The 21,854-nt window shown below is 47.4% G+C and overlaps 1 pseudogene; it reads left to right on the forward strand.

Annotated features, from left to right (window-relative positions):
• Positions 1-458: 458 nt before the first annotated feature.
• Positions 459-7,621, forward strand: LOC129394677 (uncharacterized; annotated as a pseudogene).
• The last annotated feature ends 14,233 nt before the right edge of the window (positions 7,622-21,854 follow it).

The following is a 21,854-nucleotide window of genomic DNA, read 5'->3' on the forward strand; positions in this document are numbered from 1 at the left end:
TCCTAGAACAGTACCTCGCACAGAGTGCTCCATGTGTTTTGTGACAGGGAAGCAGACAGTGTGGCTTGTTGGAGAGGAGCCACATACCCCCGCCCCCCGATTCATACATGGTGTGACTCAGCCCGAACCATTGCTCAGCTGAATTGGATTTGAGATGTTGCACCACCCACTCCTGTGATACAGCTGTGTGTGAGGTCAGCACAGTCTTGGGGTGCTGCCAAACAACTTAGTTTGAATTCTCCCTTTGACTCATTGGAACCTAGACCTCAGCACCAAAGATGTCCCCATACCAGTAACCCGGGCAACAGAATGCAGATAAAGGACAGAAGACAAAAGGCGCAGGTTCTGACACATTCTTTGCTTGTGTCATCAGCTAGCAAGTACTCACAGGCACATCCAACCTCCATCCTTACATTCCACAAGGATTTGAGTGTCTGTTATAGGCAAGGGACAGTGCTAGGTTTTTTTTTCTAAAAACAAACTTGGGGCTGGGCATGGTGGCTCACACTTGTAATCCTAGCACTTTGGGAGGCCAAAGCGGGTGGACTGCCTGAGCTCAAGAGTTCGACAACTCTTGGTAACATGGTGAAACCCCGTCTCTGCCAAAAATACAAAAAATTAGCCAGATGCAGTGGTGTGCACCTCTGGCCCAGCTTCTCGGGAGGCTGAGGTGTGAGGATCGCTTGAGCCCGAAAGGTGAAGGCTGCAGTGTGCCGTGATTGCACCACTGAACTCTAGCCTGGGCAACAGAGTGGGACCCTGTCTCAAAACAACAACAACAAAATAAGAAAGAAAGAAAGAAAAAGCAGAAGTGAGAGATGGATGTGTGTGTAGTCGTGTGGGATAATTGCCCATGGGAAGGAAACAGAATTCAACCTCTTGGAATGTAGGGGGAGGAGGAAGCCTGAAAAAACTGTTCAAATTTGGATTCTGGGCTGAGCACAGTGGCTCACGCCTGTAATCCCAGCACTTTGGGAGGCAAGGCAGGCGGATCACTTGAGGTTCGGAGTTCGAGACTAGCCTGGCCAACATGGTGAAACCCTGTCTACAAAAAATACAAAAATTAGTCGGGCGTGGTGTTGCACACCTGTAATCCCACTACTTGGAAGGCTGGGGCAGGAGAATCACTTGAACTAGGGAGGCAGAGGTTGCAGTGAGCTGAGATCGCACCACTGAAGTCCAGCCTGGGTGATAGAGCAAGACTCTGCCTCAAAAAAAAAAATTGGACTCTGGGTGAAATAAGTCTGTTGGGGACAAAATCTGGTGGGAGATCCAGAAGGTCAAGCTGCTTTAGAAAGAGCTCAACCACTGACTTTCCTCTTTTTGACCACATGACTCTTCCAGGTATAAAAGCCTGCCGTTGGTGGAAAAGGAAAAGGTGGTCCAGTTAGACAAGAGGCCACCGGCTTCTGAAACCAGACATCTTTGAAAACCCACCCATCTACCTGCAGGAAAAGGCAAGGGACCTGACCTCGCCTGGGCTCAGGGAAGAGGTTGCTGGGATCATAACCCCAGGAAGAGACAGGATGGAAGGAGAGCATGCAGGGAGCAGAGGACAGGCTACTCTCCAAGGAGGAGAGGGAAGAGGCCACAGAAATGGAAAAGGGGCCAGGACAAGTCAGTGGAGAGATGGTCAGGGCCTGGCGAGGAGGAGCAGGACAAAAGCGGTGGAGCTCAGCCCCCTGGCGGCAGGGCCACTCCCATTCATCTGGTCCTCTACTTCTGAAGTTCTCGAATGCAGAATGAGATGTACAGATGGGCCAGCAGGTGATATGTTATCTGTCATAGGTTAAGGCCTCATTATTTTATTCATTTTTAAACTTTTTTTTTTTTTTGAGACAGGGTCTTGTTCTGTCGCCCAGGCTGGTTTGCAGTGATGCCACCATGGTTCACTGTAACCTTGAAGCCCCTGGGCTCAAGTGATCCTCCTGCCTCAGCCTCCAGAGTAACGAGGACTACAGGTGCACACCGCCATGCCCAGCTAATTTTTTAACGTTTTGTAGAGAAAGGCTCTCACTGTGTTGCCCAGGCTGGTCTTGAACTCCTTGACTCAAGCAATCCTCCTGTCTTGGCTTCCCAAAGTGTTGGGATTACAGGTGTGAGCCACTGCTCTCAGCCACAAGTTTTATTTTAAATGTTTACCTTTCAATGATCACTTCGAGGAGATTTAAGCTTACTCTTTCTTTTTTTTTTTTTCTTGAGATGGAGTCTTGCTGTGTCGTCCAGACTGGAGTGCAGTGGCGCTATCTTGGCTCACTGCAACCTCTGCCTCCCAGGTTCAAGTGATTCTCCTACCTCAGCCTCCCGAGTAGCTGAGACTACAGGCATGTACCACCACTCCCGACTAATTTTTGTATTTTTAGTAGAGTCGGGGTTTCACCATGTTAGCCAGGTTGGTCTCGAACTCCTGACCTAAAGTGATCTGCCTGCCTCAGCCTCCCAAAGTGCTGGGAGGCATGAGCCACCGTGCCTGGCTCATTGTCTAGTTTTTACCAAGAAGACGATGAGATATGCCAGAGGGCTCCGTATCTGCCATGAGAACGTCCCCCAAGAGCAGCTGGCCGTGGTGCTGCAGCTGGAGCTGTGCTTGGAGCTCTTCTTCACCCCCATGGCGGTCACCACCTTCTGCCACTGGCACTTTGTGCAGATCATGCTTTCCTGGCCCCAAGTGGGGACCTGGAGGTGCTGAAGAGCCAAGAGACTGGCTGCTGTGACCCTCTTCAACTTCCTGGTCTGCTTGGACCCTATGCTTTGTCTCCCGTGGTGGGTTCCCCCAGTCGAAGAGTCAAATTGGTGGGCAGGCGCAGTGTTGTTCAGTGCTCTCGATGCTGCATTGACCCCTTGATTTTCTTTGTTTTTGTTTTTATTTTGTTTTGTTTTGTTTTTGAGATGGAGTCTCGCTCTGTCACCCAGGCTGGAGTGCAGTGGTGTGATCTTGGCTCACTGCAACCTCCGCCTCCTGCGTTCTCCTGCCTCAGCCTCCCGGGTAGCTGGGATTACAGGCACCCACCACCACACCCGGCTAATTTTTGTATTTTTAGTAGAGACGAGGTTTCAACCTCTACTCAGGCTGGTCTCAAACTCCTGACCGCAAGTGACCTGCCCACCTTGTCCTCCCAAAGTGTTGCAATTACAGGCGTGAGCCACCATGCCCAGCCTAACCCCTTGATTTTCTGTTTCTCTTCCTCCACCGTGCGCAAAGCCTTTGACAGAGGGCCACAGAGGTGGCAGCACGGCGGGGGTCTCACTGTCTGGGTGGTGGTGAAAGCTCTGGAGAGCCGGCTGCAGAGAGAAGATGTGGATCTTAGGGACGGCCAATGTCACCTTCACAGGAGATTAGAGGCGCCAGCTTGGGGTAACCTTTTGGGGAAGGAGGGCTCAAAAAGAGGAACAATGAAACAGAACTAAGGTGAGTTCTCCTGTGCCCAGTTTCAGAGGTCAAGGAGAGTAGTAGATAGCTCAAACCCAACTCGCCACTGAGTGAGTGTTTTCATTTTGTTCCTTGGGGTCTATGATATTTTCCATTTTCTTTTCTTTCCTTTTGTTTTGGTTTGTTTGTTTGTTTGGTTGGTTGGTTTTAGAGAAAGGGTTTCCCTCTGTCACCCAGGCTGGAATGCAGTGGTGTGATCACATCACACTGCAGCTTCTAACTCATGGGTTCAAGCCATCCTCCTGCCTCAGCCTCCTGAGTAGCTGGGACTCCAGGTGCACGCCACCATGGCCGGCTAATTGTTTATTTTTTATAGAGACAGGGTTTCACTATGTTGGCCAGGATGTTCAACAACTTCTGCCTTCAAGCGATCTTCCCTCCTGGGCCTCCCCAAGTGCTGAGATTACAAGCATCAGCCACCACACCCAGCCTATGACATTTTCTTCATTATGGCTGGTACTGCCTCATGGTAAGCCACAAGCCTTTTTATCTTGTAATATCAGAGTCTTGGAATTCTTTATCTTCCCTACTCTATATCTAGAAGACAGTAGCATTGACTTATCTGCTGCAGAGCTCTTAATTCTATCCTTGACCCCGATTCAGAAAGGGGGGTTCCTCATGCTGGATCTGAACAACCCAGCACAGGCAAGTCTGGGGAGCAAGGCAGGAGCCTGCACGTGGACTCAAAGGACTGGCACCCGAAACAAGGCAGTGGCTGGCACAGGTGGACAAACCGGGCAAGAAAAGCAACCGTCCTTCGGAGCAGAGTCCACGTGGTGGGAAGAAACAGGTCATGATACTTTTGAGTGGTTACATCCTACTGTGTTTGTGCCTTCTTTTTTCCTTTCTCAGTCTCGCCAAGAGACCCATTAATTTGTCTTTTCAGAAAACCAAGATCCTCTCCAGCATTTATCTTTGTTTTCTTGTTGCATTGATTTCTAATCTTATCTTTATTGTTCCCTTCCTTTTACTTTATTGAGTCTTCTCTGTTGCTCCTTTTCTAACATGTTAACTTGGATGCTCGTTCATTTTAGCCTTTCTTCTTTGCTAATGCAAGCATTTAGTGTGTTGGATAGATTTCCTTCTAAGAACAGCTTTAGTGGGATGTCACAAGTTTTGATTTGCAGCATTCTCATTATTTTGAGTTCTAAATAGGCTCCAAATTCCATGTGATTTTTTTCTTTGACTCTTGACTTTGGAAATGTACCTTAATTTTCAAACACAGAATTTTCCCCCCCTTTATCCTTTTGTTATTCATTTCTAACTAGAGAGTATTGTTTCAATGGTATCAGTTCTTTGAAATTTGCTGAGAATTGTTTTTTGGCTTAGAATATAAACAGTATTCTAGTATTCCAGTAATGAAAAGAAGATAGATTCTGTAATTGTTGGGTGCTATGTTCTCTGTATATACCTTAGATCGAACTTGTTAATTTATGATGTTCAAATCTTCATAACCTTTATATACATTTTCATCTATTTAATCTATCAGTTATATGAAGAGGTGCATTACATGCTCCTTCTATCATGGTAAATTTGCCTATTTCTCCTTGTAGTTCTGTCTCCCTGGTGAATTGAAGCTTTCAAAATTCTTTCTGCCTTAACATTGATTTTGTCTGATATTAACAGAGCCACATCAACTTGGTTTTTGCTTATTATTTGCCAGTCCATCTCTGTCCATCCTTCTACATTCAACCTTGCTATATCTTTATGTTTTAAATGTGCTTTTCCTAAGCAGCGTATGGAGTGGTTGGATTTTTTTGTAATCTGGTCTGACAACTGGACAATATTTGTCTTTTAACTGTATCGTTTTGTCCATTTATAGTTATAAAATAATAATTTCCAATATATTTGAATTTATCTCTGTCATCTTATTTTAAATACTTTTAGTGAAGTATGTGCACATATATTGAAATATACATGCATACGGTGTGTATTAGTCCATTCTCACACTGCTAGTAAAGACATACCCGAGACTGGGTAATTTACAAAGAAGAGAGGTTTAATTGACTCACAGTTCCACGGGGCTGGGCAAGCCTCAGAAAACATAGAATCATGGTGGAAGGGAAAGCAAACAGGTCCTTCTTCACATGGCAGCAGCAAGAAGTGCAGAGCAAAATGGGAGAAGCCATCTGATAAAACCATTAGATCTCGTGAGAACTCACTCACTATCAGGAGAACAGCATGAGGGTAACCCACCCCATGATTCAATTACCTCCCACCTGGTTCCTCCCATGACACTTGGGATTATGGGAACTGCAATTCAAGATGAGATTTAGGTGGGGACACAGCCAAACCATATCACCATGCATGGCCAAATAATAAGTGTACAGGCCAAATAAACTATCACAAATATCACAGAGTGAACACACCTATTTAAGAAAAAGCAAAAAGTCTACCATATTATTTTGTGCTTTTTATTTCCCTCATCTTTTATTTTATTTTATTTTATTTTATTTTATTTTATTTTCAGACACAGTCTCACTCTGTTGCCCAGGCTGAAGTCAACGGCATGATCTCAGCTCACTGCAACCTCCACCTCCCGGGTTCAAGCAATTCTCGTGCCTCAGCCTCCCAAGTAGCTTGGATTACAGGTGTGTGCCACTATGCCTGGCTAATTTTGGCATTTTTAGTAAAGACGGGGTTTCACCATGTTGACCAAGCTGGTCTTGAACTCCTGACCTTAGGTGATCCAACCACCTCGGCCTCCCAAAGTGCTGGTATTACAGGTGTGAGCCACCTTGCCAAGCCATCCCTCACCTTTTAATATTTCTTTTTTTCTTCTCTCTAGCCTTCTTTTGAGATTCAGTTCGTTTATTTCTTTTCTTTCTCATTTCATTTATTCCTCCACTGACTTGGAAACTGTATGTTCTGTTTCCATTATTTAGTGGTTATTTTAAACATTGTAAGATGTTAGGAGTTCCTCAATGAGTTACTCCCTCCTTCCCTTCCTTCTTCCCTTTAATACCACACATCAAGGAAAACCCAACCCAACTGGCTTCGAACTATGTGAATCTAGGGCAGCAGTTTTCAAAGAACTGTCTGTGAGGTCAAAACTATTCATAATGCTATTAAGATGCTGATTGCTCTCTTCACCTTCATTATCTCACAAATAATGTGCACAGTGGAGGTTTTGAGAGCTACGTGACGTGATATCATGACGGAATGAATGCAGACCAGATAGGAAAATACAGCTGTCTTCTATTAAGCCAGGCATTAAAGAGATCTGCAAAAATGTAAAACAATGCCACTGTCACGAATTTTTTGAAGATATAGTTGTTTTTTCTAGGAACGCGTCATTTATATTAACATGTAATGGTTTTATGGTTATTATTATTATAAGATAAGTTAATACACATTTTTAAATTTTTCTGTTTTAACTTTGTTGTTTTTTTTTGTTTTTGTTTTTGTTTTTTTTGATACGCAGTTTCACTCTTGTTGCCAAGGCTGGAGTGCAGTGGTGTGATCTCGGCTCACCGCAACCTCTGCCTCCTGGCTTCAAGTGATTCTCCTGCCTCAGCCTCCCAAGTAGCTGAGATTACAGGCACAAGCCACCGTGCCCGGCTAATTTTTGTATTTTTAGTAGAGACAGGGTTTCACCATGTTGGTCAGGCTGGTCTCGCACTCCTGACCTCATGATCTGCCCACCTCAGTCTCCCAAAGTCCTAGGATTATAGATATGAGCCACCACGCCTGGCAGGAATTTTCTTTTTTGCTTTTCTTTCCTTTTTTTTTTCTTTTTTTTTTTTGAGACAGTGTCTCACTCTGCCACCCAGGGTGAGTGCAGTGGCATGAACACAACTCACTGCAGCCTCGTCTTCCCAGGCTCAAGCAACCCTCCCACCTCAGCCTCCCAAGTAGCTGGAACTACAGGTGCACGCCACCATGCTCAGCTAATTCTTGTATTTTTTGTGGAGACGGGGTTTTGCCATGTTGCCCGGGTTGGTCTCAAACTCCTAAGCTTAAAGCAATCCACCTGCCTCAGCCTCCCAAAGTGTTGGGATTAGAGGGGTGAGCCACCACACCCATCCCTTCAGTAATTTTCAAGAGTATAAACTGACCTTGAGATCCACAAGTTTGAGAATTGCTGACCTGGTGAGATGACAGACAGGCTTACTCTGCTAAGTGCAATTGTGCACATATAAAACCTTCTGCTACCTGATGTGTGTTTAATGATTCGAAATTTCATAAAGTCTAATGCCACTTAACCTCTCAAAGTGAGTTTAAAGTTTGCCTGATAAAATGCAAAGCTTGTTGAGGTATTAAATATGAGACTTAACAATCAGAACTATTCCACGAGGAGATAAAGAAGTAACAAAGCCGGCTCAGAGGGATGGGATGTAATTGCGCCGCACAGACCTGTGTTCACCATGTTATGTTAGTTCCTGTTCTAAAGATGCTTTTTTTTTTGAGACAGAGTCTCTCTCTGTAACCCAGACTGCTGCAGTGCAGTGGCATGAGCTTGGCTCACTGCAACCTCCGCCTCCCAGGCTCAAGCAATTCTCATGCCTCAGCTTCCCGAGTAGCTGGGATTACAGGCATGCGCCACCACACCTGGCAAATGTTTGTATTTTTAGTAGAGATGGGGTTTCACCATGTTGGCCAGGCTGGTCTTGAACTCCTGGCCTCAAGTGATTCATCCACCTCAGCCTCTCAAAGTGCTAGAATTACAGGTTTGAGCCACCGCGCCCGGCCTAAGGATTGTTTAAATTGGAGTTTTTCTTCTTGTTTTATGGGGAAGGATTACTTCATCTACAATTAGGTGGAATATTAACCCAAACTATATGTAGGATTTCCAATCTTAGAGGCTATAGGAACTGGGGGAGAAGGAAAGCATAATACTAATTATATTTGTCCTATGTCATCCTAGGGAAAGTGCATATTTAATTCCTGTCAGCAAAGATTAAAGAAAGATTTTCAGGGCAAAAGTTATGAACAGGCTGAGTGTGTTTTATTTTGAACGGGGGAATTCACAAAGCCTTTGTGAAAGCCTCAATTTTACTGTTAGACTACTTGATAGCATCTAGTTAATATAAGCTAGGGCGATTCAACTAGTTCCGTTGCACCTCCCGGTAAATAAATGGTTCCTGAGGCATTGTGTTGAGCGAGGAATGGAAGTTTGAAGGTTACCAGCAAGGCTCCTTCAGCCCTCTCCGGTTTTCAGGTTAATGGTGGGGAGAGTGAGTGTCCACCGGAAAGGGACTGTGATGTGACGTTAGGTCACTTGATTTCTGTAAACTTATGGAAGACCTTTCTCCTAAAGATGGGCTCAAGATGCCACCATTTACAATGTTACTCTCAATGACCTTGGGGAAGTCCTGCTCCTAGGTGTGGGACACAGTGATAAGAGGGGTGTGCCGGGCATGGTGGTTCATGCCTGTAATTCCAGCACTTTGGGAGGCTGAGGCAGGCGGATCACCTGAGGCCAGGAGTTCAAGACCAGCCTGGCCAACATGGCAAAACCCCATCTCTACTAACAATATAAAAATTAGCTGGGCGTGGTGGTGTGCAGCTGTAATCCCAGCTACTTGAGAGGCTGAGACAGGAAAATCACTTGAATCCAAGAGGCGGAGGCTGTAGTGAGCCAAAATCATGCCATTGCACTCCAACCTGGGCAACAAGAGCAGACACTCCGTCTAAAGCAAACAACAACCAAAAAAAAAAAAACACAAGAGGAAGGGGTAGAAGAGTGTACTGATTGTTGGACCCTGAGGATTGCAATTTTATCATAACATTCTCTACAGTCTCTTTTCAAAAATGAACCAGCAATCAGAGATGGCACTGATTGGTTTGGCCTTCTTAGCAGCATCTCTCCCTTGTCCTCTGCCATGTGGTTTGGTGGAGCTGACTTTACCCCCAGCTCCTGCTCCAGGGGCAGGTGTGAAACCAGGATCCTGATCATCTACAGTTCACCCTCTGACCACAGTGATGGTTCACACTTGGGTGCATGACTCAATCCAGACCAATGAAAGATGAACCCAGGCTGGGCATGGTGGCTCACATCTGTAATCCCAGCACATGGGAAGGCTGAGGCAGGCGAATCAGTTGAGGTCAGGAGTTTGAGACCAGCCAGGCTAACTTGGCGAAACCCCGTCTCTACTAAAAATACAAAAATTAGCTGGGTGTGGTGGTGCACACCTGTAATCCCAGCTACTTGGGAGGCTGAGGCAGAAGAATCACTTGAACACGGGAGGTGGAGGTTGCAGTGAGCCAAGACCATGCCACTGCACACTCCAGCCTGGGTGACAGAGTGCATCCACTGTGGATCCAGCCTTTTTTTTTTTTTTTTTTGAGACAGAGTCTCACCAGGCTGGAGTGCAGTGGCGTTAATCTTGGCTCACTGCAACCTCTGCCTCCCAGGTTCAAGCAATTCTCCTGCCTCAGCCTCCTGAGTAGCTAGGACTAGAGGCGCGCACCACCCCGCCCAGCTAATTTTTGTATTTTTAGTAGAGACGGGGATTCACCATGTTGGCCAGGATGGTCTCCATCTCTTGACCTCATGATCCACCCACCTTGGCCTCCCAAAGTGCTGGGATTATAGGCATGAACCACTGCATCTGGCCAGCCCTTCTCTTTTAACCACCAGGAGAAAGAACCTCTCTTCTACTGATCTTGAACTTGAAGGCTGGTCCCTCTCTTCTGGGGGCCATTGTGAAGAGAGGCTGCCTAAGCCTGAAGTCAACTTAAAGGAAGGTGAAACAGAGAAAAACCACACATTCAGGCATTTGATGTCCTAAAGCAGATCTACTCTGGGGATTTTTAGATTTGAAAACCAAATATTCTCCTTCCTTAGCTTAAAGCAAGTTTGAAGCTGAGATGGACATAATGTAATTGCTCTGCACAAGCCTGTATATTCATTGCTTTATGCTCGTCCTTGTTCTAAAGATTAGCCTTTTGCCCATTTTCTAATTGAATTGCTTGATTGTGTTTTGTTTTACTATTGAGTTTTGTGAGACATTTATTTAGAGTGTCTCGCTCTGTTGTCCAGGCTGGGGTGCAGTGGCATGATCTCAGCTCACTGCAACCTCCGCCTCCCGGGTTCAAGTGATCCTCCCTCTTCAACCTCCTGAGTAGCTGGGATTACAAGTGTACACCATCACACCTGGCTAATTTTTGTATTTTTAGTAGAAATGGGGTTTCACCATGTTGGCCAGGCTGGTCTCAAACTCCTGACCTCCTCAAGTTGATCAGCCCACCCCGGCCTCCCGAAGTGTTGGGATTACAGGCGTGAGCCACTGCACCAGCCAACACTGAGTCGTATTTCTTTAGATTTTTGTGGTTAATGTTCCCATTATGCTTCTCTCTCACTGAATCTCCTACCTTCTTCATCAGAGGCAGCGTCATATTGGACTTTAAGTGCATCCTTCCTGTCCATGATTTTAAATTGTACCTTGCAAATATACTTTGCACCTAAACACTGTTTAGTATTCTTTTGCGTTTTTTCAAATATCCATAAATACCCATAGTACAAGTCATTCTGCAACTAGCTACTTTCTACCCCAAATCATCCCTTTGCTATCTGGCCTCCATCACTAAACCTTACATATCTCATTGATTTCTTTTGTCTGCTCTAGCAGTCCATCATATTAATAAGACGAGTTTTATTTTTTCCATTCTACTATTGATAGACATTTAAATCACTTCCCATTCTTTGCCAGCATGACAATGCTGCTTTGAACATCCCTGTGTGTGTCTCTTCGCGCACACGTGGAAGAGTTCTTCCACTGGTAGGCACAGCATTTGCATTCTCCATTTCAGTAAAAGCTGCCAAGGTCCTCTTCAACGTGATGGCGTAAATCCAGCTCTTTCTGCAAGAAGGCTCACCAGCCTTCCCACCAGCTCTTCTCCCCACCCCAGCCCTGCAGCCCTGCAGCCTGACCCTAGGTAATAAGTGGTGGGGAGTGACCCAGGCATGCACGACCTGCCCAGAGGAAAGGGAGTTCAAAGAAGGACCCGAGACCCTCACAGGAACCTAGCAGATTGGCACAAGTGCCAGATGTATCCAGGACAGACACTCTCCCCAGGACTCCAGGGGTAAAGGAGTGCCCCACCTCTCCACTCCTTGCCTTTCTTAACTGAATTCAGATTGTCGTGAACATTCAAGAAAAGCATTGTGGCTGACTTCCAAGGTTACTACTTGAGACCATCACTACAGCAGTTACTACTCTTACTGCTCGAGACCGTCATTACAGCAGTTACTACTGTTAGCACTTGAGACCATCCTTACAAGACTGAAGGAAGGGAGGAACGTAGAAATGAAAACCAAGGAAAAAAAGAAACTGCTTTAAGTAAAGGCTAGCATGGGGAAGAAGAGAGCTCCCCGCTTCTAGTGAGCAAAGGCAGCCCCCTTATTTATTGGGTAACAAGAGCACGAGGAGGTGGCAACAATTGGTCAGCTGCTTAATTGATCAGAGGTTCATATTGTTACTGACAGGCTTCTATTATGCCTAATCATAAGAAACATTTGTTCAGCTTCCAACAAAGCTGAAGTTTAAATGATGCAATTACATTCAGCACAGAGGGGTATCTCCCCCAATCCCACCATATGAAGAGAAAGCACATGCATGCAGGAGAGAAACAGTGAATGGAAGGCTAGGAAATCTTGGTCTTGGAGGAGAGTGCAGATTGGAGATAGAGGGAAGGGGAAAATAAGATGCTGGGATCTTGAGGGAGGATGTGGGGTGGTGGCCAAGCTCCCTGGTTCATGGGGATGAGAATGAAGCCTCTGTTGGCTCTGGGTCATGTGACATGGGCCAAGATAAGACATGGTTCCTGCAGAGAGATGGAGCGTGGTCTGTCTGTCTTGTGCTCATGTGTCTGTGTCAAATGGCTTCCGAGGGAACTAGAGCCACTTAGGTCTATGTGGTTTAAGGAAAGCACAAGTGAAAAGAAGCCAGGAATAGTGCAGAGGTAGGGGATGGGACACCAAGACATGAGGCCAGAGTGTGAGACAGAATCAGAGCTCCTGCCTGCAGAGAATGATGGGCTGCGTGAGGAGCCCTGGCCCTCTGCGGACATTTTAATAAGTGGCCCCACTTTCTTAGGTGCTCATGTGTCCAGGGATTCTAGGGAGGTTTTGTGAGGCTGAGCTAAAAAAAATAACCAATTCCAGCTAGGCACAGGGGCTCACGCCTGTAATCCCAGCCCTTTGGGAGGCTGGGGTGTGAGGATTGCTTAAGGCCAGGAGGTCAAGGCTACAGTGAGCCATGATTGTGCCGCTGCACTCCAGCCTGAGCAAGAGGGTGAGACCCTGTCTCAAGAAACAAGCAAACAAAAATAACCTATTCCACTTTGACCCTGAATAGGGAAAACTGACCAAACAAGGAGAGTAGCCGGAGGCAGGGATGGAAGCATAGGAGAAACTGGCAGTGGACAAGCTCCTTTGGAATAATCCACCAAGAGAGGAAATGAAACAGAATGCCTGAATGAATTATGAAAGCAGAACAAAGTCTGAAAGAATAATCAGGGCTTGAGATCTAGAAAGGATCAATGAGATTTGTGGGAACAGACTTTCAGGGGAAACACAGAGGGCTAAGCGGCCTGAGAAACAGCTCAACTCTTGACCTTCCTCTTCCTGACACATAGCAAGCTCAAGTGTAAAAGTTCTTGGTTCCTGGGGGATCCCGAAATGGCAGAGGTGGCTGTATCTATGCACCTTATTCAACAAGTTGGTAAAAGTCCACTTAAGGCTGATCACCAAGAGCTGCCTGCTTAGAAACAGGATGAAGCTAGATACCTAAAATACTCCCAGCACGTCCTGGGAGATGACACCCTAAGCTCTCACCTGGGAAAGGAAAAGGATGAGAGACCCAGGTGACTGCAGGTTCACCTTGCTGGGGAACAAGGTTTTCTCACCTTCATTTCCAGTGCGGGAGGGAAACCAGAATAGCAAAAGATCAAGAAAACTGAACAAAAACTAGAAGAGAAATTGGTGGAGGGATGACAGAGGTTGAAATGGGAAGGCACCAAGCAGAACCAGGTATCCTCTACAGAGCAGAGAATTGCCCTGAGCACAGAATGCTATATCATTTTCTCAAAGTCACAGAGCTGGGAATTGCCAGCAGTGGGACTGGGATCCAGATCTGCTCCCCTCATTACTTATTCTCCCTGGATTTCTCTTCAGAGTGGAGCAATGCCCTGGCATTCAACTCGTCTGTGATATGACAGTCCTCACACTCTGTGTAGTGACCTACTATGAGTGGTACCTGGGCGCTGCCTGCCTAGAATTCATCCCTCCTTCTTCTGGTAGCAGCATCCCAATTTTCCTCTAGTTAACCACTCCCCCTCTACTCTTGGTCTGTGGGATGTGGGGAGGGGGACAGGGGGAGAAGGGGAGGTTGGCTCCATTATCACTGCAGGGCATGCAACCCAGACTTGGCAAGCTCAGTCCATCTAGAGTCAATCTTTTCTAGACTCTTCTAGACTAATTCAGAAAGCAGCTTTCTCTTTCCACAGGGTGGTTAGGAAGGTAGAAGGTAATCCTGGAGCTTCCCGCCACCACGCAGGAGGAATTTGCCTGAGAGCAAAGCCAGCATAGAGAAGCAGAGCTGAGTCATGGAGACAGGTGGCTGAAAGTTTCATTTCGGCATATGGATCTCACCATTCCTGAAGCCACTTTCAACTCTTCAATTTCATAGCTAATAAATTCTCATTTTTGCACAATTAGCTGAAGCAAGGTTTTTTGTTACCTGGAAGCAATGAATGCAAATTTTTTTAGGTAATTTGTTAATAGTAATAAAAGATAAAGAATATAATAATAAAGAATAGGGGCATTTCCAGGGCCGGGCACAGTGGCTCACGCCTGTAATCCCAGTACTTTGGGAGGCCGAGGCGGGCAGATCACTTGAGGTCAGGAGTTGGAGACCAGCCTGGCAAAACCCCATCTCTCCTAAAAATACAAGAATTAGCCAGGCGCGGTGGCACACACCTGTAATCCCAGCTACTTGGGAGGCTGAGGCAGGAGACTCACTTGAACCCGGGAGGCAGAGGTTGCAGTGAGTCAAGATCACACCACTGCGCTCTAGCCTGGGAGATGGAGCAAGACTACATCTCAAAAAAGAAAAAGAATAAAGGCATTTCTGAATTGTATCTTTTATGATTTTAAAAAATGAATCAGAGAAGATTCAAGGCACATTCTGACGTGCAAGGGTTACAGTCACAGCCCATGGGCCAGGCATGGCACTTCACCCCAGTATGCTGGCGACGGCCCTCTCTGCACCAATAAATCAGATGCCTGCTTAACAACTATTTCAATCAGAAGTGCATTCTGCAGTTTTGAAAGTTTCCACACGTATTATCACTCCTCAGTCATAAAACAATCTGATGAAGTTAGTTTCTAATGCCTTTTTTTTTTTTTTTTGAGACAAAGTCTCGGTCTGTCACCCAGGCCAGAGTGCAATGGCATGATCTTGGCTCACTGCAGCCTCCGCGGTTCAAACAATTCTCCTGCCTGAGCCTCCTGAGTAGCTGGGATTACAGGTGTGCACCACCATGCCCAGCTAATATTTGTATTTTTAGTAGAGACGGGGTTTCACCATGTTGGCCAGGCTGGTCTCGACTTCCTGACCTCAAATGATCTGCCCACCTCGGCCTCCCAAAGTGCTGGTATGACAGGCCTGAGCCACTGCACCTGGCTCTGACCACACGTCTTCTCTCAAGGACTTACGTCATTGTTTTTGGCCACCCAGAACCTCTGAACTCCCTGCCTGTGAATCTACGCCTGCCCAAGGGAGAAGCAGAAACTTGCTTTCTCAGAGTCGGCTCCCATCTAGGGCACAGGCATGTGACCAAAGTCCAGCCAATTAGCAAGCCCAGGTGGGGGCAGTGCGGCACAGCTGTGACGTTAGGCCCGGAGGCCACTCTAGGGAGCTGGCAGCACACAGCCAGCTGCCAGGGCAGCAGAGAGAGGTGCCGAGGGTGTGGCAGCAGTGCCCAGCGTGTGAACCGCAGAGTGTGTGCCAGTGGTGGAGGCGGTGGTGTCTGCAAGGGTATCATCCAGGCATACCCTCCAAGCCTGGTGTTCTGGCTGGCCTGGAGATTCCACAAGCTACCTAATACCCTTTAAAAACAAAATTCCTAGGCTGGGTGGGATGGCTCACGCCTGTAATCACAGTGTCTGGGGAGGCTGAGATGGGAGGATGGCTCCAAGTGAGAGGATCGCTGGAGGCCAGGAGTTTGAGATCAGCCTGGGCAACATAGTGAGATCCCATCTCTATAAAAATAATTTTAAAATAAAATAAATAGGCCGGGCATGGTAAGCTCACACCTGTAATCCCAGCACTTTGGGAGGCCAAGGCAGGCAGATCACCTGAGGTCAGGAGTTCGAGACCAGCCTGGCCAACATGATGAAACCCTGTCTCTACTAAAAATACAAAAATTAGCCGGGTGTGATGGTGGGCGCCTATAATCCCAGCTACTTGAGAGGCTGAGGTGGGAGAATGCTTGAACCTGGAAGGCAGAGATTGCAGTGAGCCAAGATCGCACCACTGCTCTCCAGCCTGGGCGATAGAGCAAGACTCCATCTCAAAAAAAAATAAAAAATAAATAAAATAAATAAGAACAAAATTCCTTTTCCGCTTAACCTGACAAGAGGAGAGTCTGCTGTCTGTAGTGGGAAACCCGACAGATACAATCAGGAGAGCATCCAAGGTCTCCAGGCGGACAGTCCTCTGCAGCTGCATCCTGTCTGTGCCATTGGTCCCTCTGCCAGCCTCTTGGCCATGTGTGTAGCCTGGGAAGAATGCTGCCCTGCTCCACCTGCTGTGGCAACTGCCACTATGCGAGATGGCCAGGCTGCTCCAGCTCCCACAGTGGCTCGTGGTCTGTGCCTTCGTCAGTCTGGCTTCTCCTGGGGCAGCGGCTACCGGCTGGACTCTGGCCCAGGAACAGGGCTTTCCCTGTGCTCGCCTGCACCTCGCACCATGGTCCTGGCCCCACGACGACTGAATCTGCCAGTCTCCACTCCCCTGTGCACTTTCTGCACTACAGCAGTGGGGTGTGGTGACAGGAACACTAAAGGATTGAATACCGGGATCCTGGAGGGGAATTGAAGCTGCTGGTGCTTCTGCCTGGGTCCTAGGGGAGCAGGAAACATTGTGGAGTACTTACTGTGGGCTCAGCACAGTTCCATTTTACTTAACAAATAATAATTGTATCTATGTATGGGATACAATATGATGTTTTGATCCATGTTTACAACGTGGAATGATTAAATCAGGCCAATTAAACACATCCATCACCTCACATACTCATCCTTTTCTTGCAGTGTAAACATTTAAAATCTCTTTTCACGGCTTTGAAATATACATTACATTATTATTTATTATAAACACCATTATGTGCAATTGATCACTAAAGCTGATTCCTCCTAACTGAAACTTTGAAGTCTTCAGTCAGCATCTTCCCTTTCCCCATCCAGCCCCTTCCCCCAGCCTCTGGTAACCAGCATACTTCTCGCCATGAGATCTGCTTCTAGATCGGCTTTTTAAGATTCTCCACGTAAGTGAGATCATGCAGCACTTGTCTTTCTGTGCCTGGCTTATGTCGCTTAGCAGAAGGACCTCCAGGCTCATCTATGCTGCCACAAATGACAGGGTTTCTTTCTTTTTCAAGGCTGACTAGTATTCCACTGTGTATCTACACCACATTTTCTTTTCTTTTCTCTTTTGAGATGGAGTTTTTGCTCTGTTGCCCAAGCTGGAGTGCAGTGGCACGATCTTGGCTCACTGCAACCTCCACCTTCTGAGTTCAAGTGATGCTACCACCTCAGCCTCCCAAGTACCTGGGATTACAGGTGCCCGCCACCACACCCGTCTAATTTTTGTATTTTTAGTAGAGATGGGGTTTCACCATGTTGGCCAGGCTGGTCTCCAACTCCTGACCTCAAGTGATCTGCCTGCCTCAGGTTCCCAAAGTGCTGGGATTACAGGTGTAAGCCACCGCGCCTGGCCCACATTTTCTTTAGCGATTGACCTGATGATGGATATCTAGGTTGCTTCCTCATCTTGGCCATTGTGAATAACACTGCAATGGACATGGGTGTGCCGGCATCTCTTTGACATACTGATTTCAATTCCTTTGGATTTACACCCAGCAGGGGGATTTCTGGATCATATGGCAGTGCTATTTTTACTTTTCTGAGGAAACTCCATACTGTTTTCCATAATAACTGTATTAATTTACATTTCCGTCAACAGTTCGGCGCTATTTCAAAGGTTTCCTGTGCTCTAAAGCACTCTATTAGGCTCTCGTTGCAGGGATTTGGGGAAAAAAAGACACTCCCTTGTCCAAAGACATGGACACCTGCTTGCATCCCAATTTGCCTGTCATTCACTCCTTCATCAACTGCTCCCGGCCAGGACTTGTTCCAGCTGCTGAGAATGTTTTGGTGAACAAGACAGGAAGCGGCAGCTCTCATGAAGTTCGCGTTCTGGAAAAGCACCGGTGTTGGAGGAACAGCGGTTGGACCTTTTCCAGCCTGGAATTTGGGCTCCCCACAAAGGAGATGCACTTTAGATGATTATTACTTGATCAAACTAATAAAAGGCCCGAGATAGTTAATAATAATGAAAGCGTGGCTTCCTCCTCCCTGTTTCTAGGCCAAGAGGTGGCAAGGGGTAGCAAATTAAAAACATACATGTTGGTTTAACCTGAAAGCATGTCTATGTGCACAGCTGTTTTTGCTAAAGACAGCAAAAAGTTTTTACTGGAGCAACCTAAAACCAATTCTGTGACTTGAGTAGCACCTCTTACCAGGAATTGTTGACAAAAGGTGAATAAATAGAACAATTTCAGATTTTGGTGAAGCATGGCGAAGAAAACAAATTGATTAGTGTAATAAGAAGAGGGGAATTCCTTTTTTATATTTATTTATTTATTTATTTATTTATTTTTGAGACACAGTCTCACTCTGTCGCCCAGGCTAGAGTGCAATGGTGCGATCTCGGCTCACTGCAACCTCCACCTCCCAGGTTCAAGTGATTCTCCTGCCTCAGTCTCCCGAGTAGCTGGGACTCTAAGCACCCGCCACCATGCCCGACTATCTGTATTTTTGTAGAGATGGGGTTTCACCATGTTGGCCAAGCTGGTCTTGAACTCCTGACCTCAGGTGATCTGCCCGCCTCAGCCTCCCAAAGTGCTGGGATTACAGGCATGAGTGAGCCACTGCACCTGACCTATTTTTATTTATTTTTTGATACAGGGTCTCACTCTGTTGCCCAGGCTGGAGCGCAGTGGTGCGATCTTGGCTCACTGCAGCCTCGAACTCCTAGGCTCAAGCCTTAGCCACCAGAATAGCTGAGATTCTAAGTGTGCACCACCACCCCTTTTTTTCCTTTTTTATTGTTATAGGCATGGGGGTTTCCGTATGTTGCCCAGATTGGTCTTGAACTCCTGGCCTCAAGTGATCTTCCCACCTCCGTCTCCCAAAGTTCTGAGATTACAGGTGTGGGCCACCACACCTGGCCCAGGACTTCTTTAGATGGAGTGGCCAGGAAGGGCTCTCTGAGGACAGACACTGGAAAGATGACAGAGAGGCAGCTGTGAGAGGGTGTGGGGCAAGGACGCTCCAGGCAAAGGCAACAGCAGAGACAAAGATTTCCACGCAAGACAAGCTCAGTGTGGGCTGGAGACAGTGTTAGGAGACACGGTGCATCCACAGAGGTCTCCTGCAGGTGCACTGGAGAGACATGGCCCAGAAGCAGGGCAAGGTGTGCTGGGAAAGAGAACGTGGAGGTCAGCAGGCCATCAATTCCCCTGGAACCACACCTGGATGAAGCCGAACTAGTAAACCTTTTCCAAGCAGAAGAAAAGATCTGGGGTCCAAGCCAAGTGATCCCACTGCCCATACACATACCTGGTGGGTCTTCACCTGGTGGGTCTGCAGCTGAACCCTGGAGTGCAAATGAAAACCCACTAGGACTCAGGATAGGAGGGAACAAATACGAGAGTAGTCCCAGGTGTGATGAAGGAGTGGACCTACTGGGATATCAAGGAATCCAGGCTACCACGAGGAAGGACAAACACAAAACACACAGCGCTGACTGTGTCCCAGATCCTGACCCAAGACATTTATTTATTTACTTTTGCAACGGTCTCGCTCTGTCACCCAGGCTGGAGTGCAGTGGCATGATCTTGGCTCACTGAAGCCTCCGCCTCCCAGGTTCGAGTGATTCTCCTGCCTCAGCCTCCCAAGTAGCTGGAATTAAAGGAGCCCCCTCACCACGCCCAGCTTTTTTTTTTTTTTTTTTTTGAGATGGAGTCTCACTCTGTCGCCAATTTTTGTATTTTTAGTAGAGACAGGGTTTCACCATGTTGGCCGAGCTGGTCTCCAACTCCTGACCTCAGGTGATCTGCCCGCCTTGGCCTCCCAAAGTGCTGGGATTACAGACGTGAGCCACCGCACTCAGCTGCCCAAAAGTTTTAGATACATCAACCCATTCAGTCTTCACAAAAGCCCATGAGGTGGGCACTATCATTTCCTCCATTTAGAGGGAAGGAAACCACAGCCCAGGAGACTACAGGACTTGTCCAAGCACACACAGCTGGAGGGAGCCCAGCAAGGCTGGAATCCAGGCAGTCTGCATCCCAGTCCATGCCCTTGCCTGCCACTCTACATGGCCTCAAGAGATGCCTCTCCAGGTACCTAAATGTAGAAGTCAAAGGAATACTGGGGAAGCAGCCAAGGTCTGCATTTGGGAATCCATACGTTAGATTTGTGAAATCAGTTCTGGAGAAAAGGTGGAATTTTTCAGGTTTTTTTTTTCATAGAGGTAATCACCTACCAACTTTCCAATGGACACAGCCCATCTTAGTGTGAAAGCCTGTCCCTAGAGCACAGCCAGAGGAGGTACAGCCAGCTCCGACTCTGCAACTTCAGTAAGGAGCAAGAAGATTTCTGTTTGGAGGTTACTACTCCACTCCCCAACAAAAAATGAGAGTAGAGCAAGGTTTCCAGGCAGCTGCCTATACTCCGGGAAAGGATGTTGGTGGAGAAGGAATCGAGAGAGTGCCACACTGTTGGGGGCAAGGCAAGGGGCTCACTCCCAAGGGACAGACAGAACCAGGGAAGGCAAAGATCACAGAAAGGGAATGGGAGTGCAGAGCTTCTAATGGAGAGACTGCATGATGCTCTCCTGGGCTGGAGCTGGGGAGCTGGGAACAGCTAAGGTATGCCCACAGGCACAGAGGCATCTCTTCTGCCCCTTGGAACTTCTGACTCAGAGGCTGTCAACATTCCCTCTCTTGAGCAGGAGCAGGATGGGAGAAGTTGCAGCTAGATTGCTTTGGAGTCTATCCAGCATGTGGACATAACCTGTCCCTTGTGTGGTCACTGGAAAGAAGTTAAGAACTGCTCCTAGGCTGGACATGGTGGCTCACACCTGTAGTCCTAGCACTTTGGGAGGCCGAGCCAAGAGTATCGCTCGAGGTCAGGAGTTCAAGGCCAGCCTGGCCAACATGGTGAAACCTCCTCTCTCCTAAAAATACAAAAATTAGCCAGCCATGGTGGCACACGCCTGTAGTCCCAGCTACTCAGGAGGCTGAGGCAGGAGAATTGCTTGAACCTGAGAGGCAGAGGGTGCAGTGAGCCGAAATCACGCCATTGTACTCCAGCCTGGGCGACAGACTGAGACTCCATCTTAAAAAAAAAAGAACTGCTCCTGTATAGAGTTCAGTTGAGGCCAGGCACAATGGCTCATGCCTATAATCCCAGCACTTTGGGAGGCCAAGCCGGGCAGATTGCTTGAGCCCAGGAGTTCAAGACCAGCCTGGGCAACATGGCAAAACCTCAACTCCGCAAAAAATATAAAACTAAGCCAGGCATAGTGGTGTGCGCCTGTAGTCCCAGCTACCTGGGAGGCTGAGGTGGAAGGATTGCTTGAGCCTGGGAGGTCAAGGCTGTAGTGAGCCGTGATGGAGCCATTGCACACCGGCCTGGATGACAGAGTGAGACCCGGTCTCAAAAAAAAAAAAGAGTTCAGTTGTCTGGTACAACTGTAGAAAATAACCTATGTGTGGTGGTCCATTTTCAACTCTAAGTGCCTTAATATAGGTTTAAACAGGCTACAAAGAGATAAAGAAGCAGAATGTACTAAGTCACCCCCCCACCCCCACCCCCTCCTGCCCATCCCGCTTCTTGCTTTCCCTTTCATCTAGCTTCCAGGCGCCTATCAGTCAGGACTTCCTTAACCATCCCCTCCCACCCCTCCAAAGAATTTAGTTGGGCCAGGCGCAGTGGCTCATGCCTGCAATCCCAGCACTTTGGGAGGCCAAGGCGGGCAGATCACCTGTGGTCAGGAGTTCAAGACCAGCCGGGCCAACATGGTGAAACCCCATCTCTGCTAAAAATCCAAAAATTAGCCGGGCACCTGTAATCCCAGCTACTCGGGAGGCTGAGGCAGGAGAATCGCTTGAACCGGGCGGGCAGAGG

Source organism: Pan paniscus, chromosome 20 (genome assembly GCF_029289425.2).
Source record: "Pan paniscus chromosome 20, NHGRI_mPanPan1-v2.0_pri, whole genome shotgun sequence".
Taxonomy (NCBI): domain Eukaryota; kingdom Metazoa; phylum Chordata; class Mammalia; order Primates; family Hominidae; genus Pan; species Pan paniscus.